The 12116-nt window shown below is 38.5% G+C and overlaps 1 long non-coding RNA gene across 1 annotated transcript in view; it reads left to right on the top strand.

Annotated features, from left to right (window-relative positions):
- The window catches only part of LOC111176742 (uncharacterized), a 172194-nt gene that overhangs the window by 116998 nt on the left and 43080 nt on the right, over positions 1-12116 (top strand). The gene's annotated exons all lie outside the window — the stretch shown is intronic.

Consider the following 12116-nt stretch of genomic DNA (forward strand, 5'->3'; position numbering starts at 1 on the left):
AAGCAGCAAGAAAACAACTAACAGAATTTTAAAAAGCTTGTGAAACTTACTATAAAATATTATATTAATGCAAAGCTAAAATTTGGGTTTCTCTTTGTTAAATGGTATATTGGTTTTAGAAAGTGAATTGTGGTCATTTATCTGGAATATAGTAGGTATTATTCAAATATATTGTGTTTTTAATGAATCTGAGGAAAGTCCTTTTTCTTTTATTTATGCTGTGTCTAACTCTCAATTTAGTAGATTTTGCTCTTAACAGTGTGAGTTTATTATTTTTTTCTGTTGCAATGTGTCCAGATAACATTTATTCAATATTGCACCAGAATATTTCTCTCTGCTTTGTGTTGGCTTTACAATCATGTTATCTTCTTTTAAGTTAAAAATATTTTATCACTTTGATTAAATAATAGGTAATAAAGGATTGCTTCTCCTGTTTAATCTAGATAGCAGTTGCAATTTAGCAACTCTCTTTTTCCTTCCAAGATTGAATCCTAAATTAACAACAATTAAATTCAGCATAGTTTTCATTATATTTATTAATTAGCTTATTAGTGTTGTAAGAGATACATGGGAAAAATGATCAAATTGGAAGATACACTCAGCCTTCCCTAGGTTAAGTTTGTATAGGTAGAATATTATTAATATAAATATTTCAGAAATTGTACCTTTTATGTGAAGGCTCTGGAGATTTGTCAATGTCTTCCCTGATAATAGTATATACTTAAGAAAATGTTTTCTTAAGAAAACATTGATGAAAACTATAAAATAGCTATGTGCAGTATGACTACAGAAAATTTTGCCATCCTTCATATGATGTTATTGGTTACTGTGATAAATTAAGTAATTTTATTATCAAGCAGGTATCTGCTTCTTGATGCTTGCTGAAGGCTTCTGGAAAGGATTCTACTACATCCTCTGAACTTTGATACCTCAGAGAATAGACTCTTGCATTCAGGTTTCTGAGCTGTTATTCCTTAGACAACTTTCAGACTGTACTAGTGGATCAAGATAGGATTTCCATGACTCTTTTTACTTTAAAAACAAATGTAGTGTATATATGTCCATGCCACTCTCTCATTTTGTCACAGCTTACCCTTCCCCCTCCCCGTATCCTCAAGTCCATTCTCTAGTAGGTCTGTGTCTTTTTTCCCATCTTGCCCCTAGGTTCTTCATGACCTTTTTTTTTTTCTTAGATTCCATATCTATATGTTAGCATACGGTATTTGTTTTTCTATTTCTGACTTACTTCACTCTGTACGACAGACTCTAGGTCCATCCACCTCACTACAAATAACTCAATTTTATTTCTTTTTATGGCTGAGTAATATTCCATTGTATATGTGTGCCACATCTTCTTTATCCATTCATCTGTTGATGGACACTTAGGTTGCTTCCATGTCCTGACTATTGTAAATAGAGCTGCAATAAACATTTTGGTACATGACTCTTTTTGAATTATGGTTTTCTCAGGGTATATGCCCAGTAGTGGGATTGCTGGGTCATATGGTAGTTCTATTTGTAGTTTTTTAAGGAACCTCCATACTGTTCTCCATACTGGCTGTGTCAATTTACATTCCCACCACCAGTGCAAGAGGGTTCCCTTTTCTCCACACCCTCTCCAGCATTTATTGTTTCTAGATTTTTTGATGATGGCCATTCTAACTGGTGTGAGATGATATCTCATTGTAGTTTTGATTTGCATTTCTCTAATGATTAATGATGTTGAGCATTCTTTCATGTGTTTGTTGGCAATCTGTATAACTTCTTTGGAGAAATGTCTATTTAGTTTTTCTGCCCATTTTTGGATTGGGTTGTTTGTTTTTTTGATATTGAGCTGCATGAGCTGCTTGTAAATTTCGGAGATTAATCCTTTATCAGTTGCTTCATTTGCAAATATTTGCTCCCATTCTAAGTGTTGTCCTTTTGCCTTGTTTATGGCTTCCTTTGCTGTGCAAAAGCTTTTAAATTTCATTAGGTCCCATTTGTTTATTTTTGTTTTTGTTTCCATTTCTCTAGGAAGTGGGTCAAAAAGGATCTTGCTGTGATTTATGTCATAGAGTGTTCTGCCTATGTTTTCCTCTAAGAGTTTGATAGTGTCTGGCCTTACATTTAGGTCTTTAATCCACTTTGAGTTTATTTTTGTGTATGGTGTTAGGGAGTGTTCTAATTTCATTCTTTTACATGTAGCTGTCCAGTTTTCCCAGCGCCACTTATTGAAGAGGCTGTTCTTTCTCCACTGTACATTTTTGCCTCCTTTGTCAAAGATAAGGTGACCATATGTGCGTGGGTTTATCTTTGGGCTTTCTATCCTGTTCCATTGATCTATATTTCTGTTTTTGTGCCAGTACCATACTGTCTTGATTTATATAGCTTTGTAGTATAGTCTGAAGTCTGGGAGCCTGATTCCTCCAGCTCCATTTTTCTTTCTCAAGATTGCTGTGGCTATTTGGGGTTTTTTGTGTTTCCATACAAATTGTGAAATTTTTTGTTCTAGTTCTGTGGAAAATGCCAGTGGTAGTTTGATAGGGATTGCATTGAATCTGTAGATTGCTTTGGGTAGTACAGTCATTTTCACAATGTTGATTCTTCCAATCAAGGAACATGGTATATTTCTCCATCTATTTGTATCATCTTTAATTTCTTTCATCAGTGTCTTATAATTTTCTGCATACAGGTCTTTTGTCTCCTTAGGTAGGTTTATTCCTAGGTATTTTATTCTTTTGTTGCAATGGTAAATGGGAGTGTTTCCTTAATTTCTCTTTCAGATTTTTCAACATTAGTGTATAGGAATGCAAGAGATTTCTGTGCATTAATTTTGTATCCTGCTACTTTACCAAATTCATTGATTAGCTCTAGTAGTTTTCTGGTAGCATCTTTCAGATTATCTCTGTATAGTATCATGTTATCTGCAAACAGTGACAGCTTTACTTCTTCTTTTCTGATTTGGATTCCTTTTATTTCTTTTTATTCTCTGATTGCTGTGGCTAAAACTTCCAAAACTATGTTGAATAATAGTGGTGAGAGTGGGAAGTCTTGTCTTGTTCCTGATCTTAGTGGAAATGCTTTCAGTTTTTCACCATTGAGGACGATATTGGCTGTGGGTTTGTCATATATGGCCTTTATTATGTTGAGGTAAGTTCCCTCTATGCCTGCTTTCTGGAGGGTTTTTATCATAAATGGGTGTTGAATTTTGTTGAAAGCTTTCTCTGCATCTATTGAGACGGTCATATGGTTTTTCTCCTTCAATTTTTTAATATGGTTTATCACATTGATTGATTTGCATATATTGAAGAAACCTTGCATTCCTGGGGTAAACCCCACTTGATCATGGTGTAGGATCCTTTAATGTGCTGTTGGATTCTGTTTGCTAGTATTTTGTTGAGGATTTTTACGTCTATGTTCATCAGTGATATTGGCCTGTAGTTTTCTTTCTTTGTGACATCTTTGTCTGGTTTTGGTATTAGGATGATGGTGGCCTCGTAGAATGAGTTTGGGAGTGTTCCTCCCTCTGCTATATTTTGGAAGAGTTTGAGAAGGATAGGTGTTAGCTCTTCTCTAAATGTTTGATAGAATTTGCCTGTGAAGCCATCTGCTCCTGGGCTTTTGTTTGTTGGAAGATTTTCAATCACAGTTTCAATTTCAGTGCTTGTGACTGGTCTGTTCATATTTTCTATTTCTTCCTGGTTCAGTCTTGGAAGGTTGTGTATTTCTAAGAATTTGCCCATTTCTTCCAGGTTGTCCATTTTACTGGCGTACAATTGCTTGTAGTAATCTCTCATGATCCTTTGTTTTTCTGCAGTGTCAGTTGTTACTTCTCCTCTTCCATATCTAATTCTATTGATTTGAGTCTTCTCCCTTTTTTTCTTGATGAGTCTGGCTAATGGTTTATCAATTTTGTTTATCTTCTCAAAGAACCAGCTTTTAGTTTTATTGATCTTTGCTTCTATTTCATTTATTTCTGCTCTGATCTTTATGATTTCTTTCCTGCTAACTTTGGGTTTTTTTTGTTTTTCTTTCTCTAATTGTTTTGGGTGTAAGGTTAGGTTGTTTATTTGAGATGTTTCTTCTTTCTTAAGGTAGGATTGTATTGCTATAAACTTCCCTCTTAGAACTGCTTTTGCTGCATCCCATAGGTTTTGGGTCGTCATGTTTTCATTGCCATTTGTTTCTAGGTATTTTTTGATTTCCTCTTTAATTTCTTCAGTGATCTCTTGGTTATTAAGTAGTGTATTGTTTAGCCTCCATGTGTTTGTATTTTTTACAGAATTTTTCCTGTAACTGATATCTAGTCTCATATCATTGTGGTCGGAAAAGATACTTGATATGATTTCAATTTTCTTAAATTTACCAAGGCTCAATTTGTGACCCAAGATATGATCTATCCTGGAGAATGTTCCATGAGCACTTGAGAAGAAAGTGTATTCTGTTGTTTTTGGATGGAATGTCCTATAAATATCAATTAAGTCCATCTTATTTAATTTATCATTTAAAGCTAGTGTTTCCTTATTTATTTTCACTTTGGATGATCTGTCCATTGGTGAAAGTAGGATTGTGTGATTGTGTTATGTATGAAATGTATGAAAGTATGATTGGGTTACTGTCAATTTCCCCTTTTATGGCTGGCAGTATTTGCCTTATGTATTGAGGTGCTCCTATGTTGGGCGCATAAATATTTACAATTGTTATATCTTATTCTTGGATTCGTCCCTTGACGAATTATGTAGTGTCCTTCTTTGTCTCTTGTAATAGTCTTTGTTTTAAAGTCTATTTTGTCTGATATGAGAATTGCTACTCCAGCTTTCTTTTGATTTCCATTTGCATGGAGTATCTTTTTTCCATCCCCTCACTTTCAGTCTGTATGTGTCCCTAGGTCTGAAGTGGGTCTCTTGTAGACAGTATATATACGGGTCTTGTTTTTGTATCCATTCAGCCAGTCTATGTCTTTTGGTTGGAGCATTTAATCCATTTATATTTGAGGTAATTATCGATATGTATGTTCCTATTACCATTTTCTTAATTGTTTGGGGTTTGTTATCGTAGGTCTTTTTCTTTTCTTGTGTTTCCTGCCTAGAGAAGTTCCTTTAGTATTTGTATAAAGCTGGTTTAGTGGTGCTGAGTTCTCTTAGTTTTTGCTTGTCTGTAAAGGTTTTAATTTCTCCATCAAATCTGAATGAGATCCTTGCTGGGTAGAGTAATCTTGGTTGTAGGTTTTTCTCTTTCATCACTTTAAATATGTCCTGCCACTCCCTTCTGGCTTGCAGGGTTTCTGCTGAAAGATCACCTGTTAACCGTATGGGGATTCCCTTGTATGTTATTTGTTGTTTTTCCCTTGCTGCTTTTAGTATTTCTTCTTTGTATTTAATTTTTGATAGTTTGACTAATATGTGTCTTGGCGTTTTTCTCCTTGGATTTATCCTATATGGGACTCTCTGTGCTTCCTGGACTTGATTAACTATTTCCTTTCCCATATTAGGGAAGTTTTCAACTATAATCTCTTCAAATATTTTCTCAGTACCTTTCTTTTTCTCTTCTTCTTCTAGGACCCCTATAATTCGAATGTTGGTGCGTTTAATGTTATCCCAGAGGTCTCTGAGACTGTCCTGAATTCTCTTCATTCTTTTTTCTTTAATCTGCTCTGCAGTAGTTATTTCCACTATTTTATCTTCCAGGTCACTTATCCGTTCTTCTGCCTCAGTTATTCTGCTATTGATCCGTTCTAGAGAATTTTTAATTTCATCTATTGCGTTCTCATTTTTTGTTTGCTCTTTAGTTCTTCTAGGTCCTTGTTAAACATTTCTTGTATTTTCTCCATTCTATTTCCAAGATTTTGGATCATCTTTACTATCATTATTCTGAATTGTTTTTCAGGTAGCATGCCTATTTCCTCTTCATGTGTTAGGTCTGGTGGGTTTTTACCTTGCCCCTTCATCTGCTGTGTGTTTCTCTGTCTTCTCATTTTGCTTAACTTACTGTGTTTGGGGTCTCCTTTTCGCAGGCTGCAGGTTCGTAGTTCCCGTTGTTTTTGGTGTTTGCCCCGAGTGGCTAATGTTGGTTCAGTTGTGTAGGCTTCCTGGTGGAGGGGACTAGTGCCTGTGTTCTGGTGGATGAGGCTGGATCTTGTCTTTCTGGTGGGCAGGTCCAAGTCTGGTGGTGTGTTTTGGGGTGTCTGTGACCTTATTATTACTTTAGGCAGCCTCTCTGCTAATGGGCGGGTTTGTGTTCCTGTCTTGCTAGTTGTTTGGCAAAGGGTGTCCAGCAGTATACCTTGCTGGTCGTTGAGTGGAGCTGGGTCTTGGCTTTGAGATGGAAATCTCTGGGAGATTTTTGCCATTTGATATTACATGGAGCTGGGAGGTCTCTGGTATACCAATGTCCTGAACTTGGCTCTCCCACCTCAGAGGCACAGCCCAATTCCTCGGTGGAACACCAAGAGCCTGTCATCCACACGGCTCAGAATAAAAGGGAGAAAAAAGAAAGAATGAAAAAGATAAAATAAAGTTATTAAAATAATTATTAAAAACAATTTAAAAAGTAATAAAAAAAAAAAGAAAGAAGAGAGCAACCAAGCCAAAAAACAAATCCACCAGTGATAACAAGTGCTAAAAACTATACTAACCAAAAGAAAAGAAAAGAAAAAAAAAACGGATAGAACACTAGGACAAATAGTAAAAGCAAAGCTATACAGACAAAATCTCACACAGAAACATACACATACACAGTCACAAAAAGAGAAAAAGGGGGAAAAAATACATATATATATATATCGATGCTCCCAAAGTCCACCTCCTCAATTTGGGATGATTCGTTATCTATTCAGGTATTCCGCAGATGCAGGGTACGTCAGGTTGATTGTGGAGATTTAATCCGCTGCTCCTGAGGCTGCTGGGAGAGATTTCCCTTTCTCTTCTTTGTTCGCACAGCTCCTGGGGTTCAGCTTTGGATTTGGACCCGCCTCTGAGTGTAGGTCTTCTGAGGGTGTCTGTTCTTTGCTCAGACAGGACGGGGTTAAAGGAGCAGCTGCTTCGGGGGCTCTGGCTCACTCAGGCTGGGGGGAGGGAGGGGTACGGAGTGCGGGGCGAGCCTGCGGCGGCAGAGGCCAGCGTGACGTTGCACCAGCCTGAGGTGCGCCGTGCGTTCTCCCGGGGACGTTGTCCCTGGATCCCGGGACCCTGGCAGTGGCGGGCTGCACAGGCTCCCAGGAGGGGCGGTGTGGATAGCAACCTGTGCTCGCACACAGGCTTCTTGGTGGTGGCAGCAGTGGCCTTAGCGTCTCATGCCCGTCTCTGGGGTCTGTGCTGATAGCTGCTGCTCGCACCGTCTCAGGACCTCCTTTAAGTGGCGCTCTGAATCCCCTCTCCTCGTGCACCAGGAAACAAAGAGGCAAGAAAAAGTCTCTTGCCTCTTTGGCAGTTCCAGACCTTTTCCCGGACTCCCTCCCGGCTAGCCGTGGCGCACTTAACCCCTTCAGGCTGTGTTCACGCCGCCAACCCCAGTCCTCTCCCTGGGATCCGACCGAAGCCCGAGCCTCAGCTCCCAGACCCCCGCCTGCCCCGGCGGGTGAGCTGACAAGCCTCTCGGGCTGGTGAGTGCCGGTCGGCCCTGATCCTCTGTGCGGGAATCTCTCCGCTTTGCCCTCCGCACCCCTGTTGCTGTGCTCTCCTCCGCGGCTCCGAAGCTTCCCCCCTCCGCCACCCGCAGTCTCCGCCCGCGAAGGGGCTTCCCAGTGTGTGTAAACCTTTCCTCCTTCAAAGCTCCCTCCCACTGGTGCAGGGCCTGTCCCTATTCTTTTGTCTGTTTTTTCTTTTTTGTTTTGCCCTACCCAGGTACGTGGGGAGTTTCTTGCCTTTTGGGAGGTCTGAGGTCTTCTGCCAGTGTTCAGTAGGTGTTCTATAGGGGTTGTTCCACATGTAGATGTATTTCTGATGTATTTGTGGGGAGGAAGATTGATCTCCGCATCTTACTCTTCCGCCATCTTGAAGCTTCTCCCTCCAAATAATGTTTTAAGGCATGGAATTGTCTAAGTGTAGACGAGAGATATGTGTGCTAAACCATCAAAAGCATGAAAACAGCCCCACTCTGCACAAATGGACTGTATCAGAAATTAGAAAGATCAGAATTAATTTGCTTTCTTCTTCCTGCCATTGCTTAGAAGATGGACTATCTATAATGCATCTCTGAAATAATTCTTTTTAAAAAAATCTTTGAGTGGTTTCTATCAACAAATAAGAAATATTGTTCTAGTCTTTCCTTATCTTGTAATTTTATTTTTGCCCTTATCTTTTAATTTGTCTCCTTGTATACACTGTATTATTCATTCAACTTATCTTACTATTTATGTCCATGAAATTAATCTCTAATTTTTATTTTGTAGTTCAGGCCAAATTCAGAAATTAAGTCAGAATTAGAATTCACTTCATGTGAAATGAATAAATGAACATAAAATGTGTCTGAATAGGGAAGGCTAAACATTGTAAAAAAGTTGACATTCGTAAACATTATAAATTTATTAGTATTCAATGAATTTCCAAACAATGCTCAATGTGACTATGGGGATAATTCACGTCATAAAAAGATTTCAAAATTTTACCTGGAATAAATAATAAGCTTAGTATTGCAAAGAAAAGGTGAAAACAGAGAAATGAGAATGGACCAGCCAGAGTCATTATTAAAATATTTTATTAAGCCCCAGTAATTCAAATATTTTAGTACATGTGAAAGAATAGACTAGCTGATCAATGAAATAGAATAAATCACTTAGAAACAAGTCTTAAAACATATGCTAATTTAATTTGTGATAAAGGAGTCATGTTTTATTAGCAGGGAAATATTGAATTGGTTCATAAATGATAATGGGACTATTAGAAAGCTACATACATGAGAAAAAATGTCAGTTTAGATACTCACTCACCAAACAATAGAAAACAAAATAATTTAAGATGGAATTAAATGTAAAAATTTGAACCAGGACTTTTGCTTCTACACCTGCATGATTTCATCACCACAAAGATCTCTCTAATGCTATCCCTTTGTAAGTCACATCCCTCCCCACTGGCTCTAGCCTCCATAAAGCCTGGAAACCACCAATTTATTTTCCATTTCTATGATTTTGCCATTTCAAGAATGTTATATGAAAGGAATCACACAGTATGACCTTTTGAAATTGTCTTTCTTTTCACTCAGTGTAATGTTTTGGAGATCCATCCAAGTTGTTGCCTGTATCAGTACTTTGTCCCTCTTTATTACCGACTGGTATTCCATAGTATGAATGTACCACAGGTAGTTTAACCTTTCACCTACTGATGGACGTTTTGGTTGTTTCCAATATTTGGAAATATTGTTTTCTTTTCCCCACCTTCCTGTGGGTTACTTGAACATTTTTTTAAATTTCAGTTTGATTTATCTATAGTTTCTTTGCTTATACCTCTTTGCATGATTTTTCAGTGTTTTAAAAAACACTGTGGGCAATTAGGAACCAAGATGGTGGAGTAGAAGGACGTGCTCTCACTCCCTCTTGTGAGAACACCAGAATCACAACTAGCTGCTGGACACTCATCGACAGGAAGACACTGGAACTCACCAAAAAAGATACCCCATGTCCAAGGACAAAGTATAAGCCACAATGAGACGGTAGGAGGGGCGCAATCACAGTAAAATCAAATCCCATAACTGCTGGGTGGGTGACTCACAGACTGGAGAACACTTATACTACAGAAGTCCACCCACTGGAGTGAAGGTTCTGAGCCCCACATCAGGTTCCCAACCTGGGGGTCCGACAATGGGAGGAGGAATTCCCAGAGAATCAGACTTTGAAGGCTAGTGGGATTTGATTGCAGGACTTCAACAGGACTGGGGGAAACAGAGACTTCACTCTTGGAGGGCACACACAAAGTAATGTGCATATTGGGACCCAGGGGAAGGAGCAGTGACCCCAGGGGAGACTGAACCAGACCTACCTGCTAGTGTTGGAGGGTCTCCTGCAGAGGTGGGGGGTGGCTGTGTCTCACCGTGGGGATAAGGGCACTGGCAGCAGAAGTTCTGGGAAGTACTCCTTTGGCCCTCCCAGAGTCTGCCATTAGCCTCACCAAAGAGCCCAGGTAGGCTCCAGTGTTGGGTTGCCTCAGGCCAAACAACCAAAAGGGAGGGAACCCAGCCCCACCTATCAACAGTCAAGCGGATTGAAGTTTTACTGAGCTCTGCCCACCAGAGCAACACCCAGCTATACCCACCACCAGTCCCTCCCATCAGGAAACTTGCATAAGCCTCTTAGATAGCTACATACACCAGAGGGCAGACAGCAGAAGCAAGAAGAACTACAATCCTGCAGACTGTGGAACAAAAACCACATTCACAGAAAGATAGACAAGATGAAAAGGCAGAGGGCCATGTACCAGATGAAGGAACAAGATAAAACCCCAGAAAAACAACTAAATGAAGTGGAGATAGGCAACCTTCCAGAAAAAGAATTCAGAATAATGATAGTGAAGATGATCCAGGACCTCGGAAAAAGAATGGAGGCAAAGATCGAGAAGATGCAAGAAATGTTTAGCAAAGACCTAGAAGAATTAAGGAACAGACAAACAGAGATGAACAATACAATAACTGAAATGAAAACTACACTAGAAGGAATCAATAGCAGGATAACTGAGGCAGAAGAACGGATAAGTGACCTGGAAGACAGAATGGTGGAACTCATTGCCATATAACAGAATAAGAAAAAAGGATGAAAAGAACTGAAGACAGCCTAAGAGACCTCTGGGACAACATTAAATGCAACAACATTTGCATTATAGGGGTCCCAGAAGGAGAAGAGACAGATTGGAAGACAGAATGGTGGAACTCATTGCCATATAACAGAATAAGAAAAAAGGATGAAAAGAACTGAAGACAGCCTAAGAGACCTCTGGGACAACATTAAATGCAACAACATTTGCATTATAAGGGTCCCAGAAGGAGAAGAGACAGATAAAGGACCCAAGAAAATATTTGAAGAGATTATAGTTGAAAACTTCCCTAACATGGGAAAGGAAATAGCCACCCAGGTCCAGGAAGCACAGAGAGTCCCATACAGGATAGACCCAAGGAGAAATACGCTGAGACACACAGTAATTAAACTGACAAAAATTAAAGACAAAGAAAAATTATTGAAAGCAGCAAGGGAAAAACGACAAATAACATACAGGGGAACTCCCATAAGGTTAACAGCTGATTTCTCAGCAGAAACTCTACAAGCCAGAAGGGAATGGCATGATATACTTAAAGTGATGAAAGGGAAGAACCTACAACCAAGAAAAAACACTGTGGAGAATGGATATGTATTTCAGAAGGGAAATATAACATTGATAAAGAACAAAATAAAAGATAGAGTTGTAAATGTCATAAATTTATTTGACACACAAATTTCATGTACTTCCAATTCCCGTCCCTTCTTTCTCCCACTATCTTCTCTCCTGATAAGTCTTTGTTCTTCATTTCTGGAAAAGTTCATCTGATGAAGTTTGTAAGTTTCCATCTTCAAGCATTTCCGTGTTCAGATTCTAAACAGTAGAAGAAAAGTTAGAAATATTAGGGAAATTTTGTGATCTAATAAAGGAATAAGTTTTCATATTTTAATTATAAGTATTTGAACTTAATAAGTTTAATTATTTTTAATGATAAGGCTGTTCTCAGTTTTTTCATGTTTTAAAGTGGAAAGTGGAAGGTCTCACAGCAAGTGTTGTATTGTTAAAGATGAACACTGTCAATCAGCCTAAAGGAAGGTCTTGTAGATCACATCTCTTGTGCTGTGTTATATGGATAATTTATAGTGAACAGTCTCCTGACTTTAACTAGTATAAGTTTAGAAACATCCCAGAAAGGCCGTGGGTGATAAATATATCACCACTGAGTATAGAAACATAAACTAAATATTAGATGATTTCCCTTTTATATGTGGCAAATTCCTGGATTCATCTTCAAACAAGTCAACCCAGACACCAGTAATTATATTTTACTTGCATTTTTTTCTACTGTGAAATTCTATAATACATTGTAGATAGTTCAATTCATAAATGATTTACCAAGGAGTTTTATAATATGGTAAGGATATGCTCAAGAAGCAGCTTTACACAGACAACACA

The sequence above is a fragment of the Delphinapterus leucas genome, chromosome 11, assembly GCF_059928025.1.
Source record: "Delphinapterus leucas isolate spDelLeu-1000000601 "Yukka" chromosome 11, BTC_Dleu_Yukka2, whole genome shotgun sequence".
NCBI lineage: Eukaryota > Metazoa > Chordata > Mammalia > Artiodactyla > Monodontidae > Delphinapterus > Delphinapterus leucas.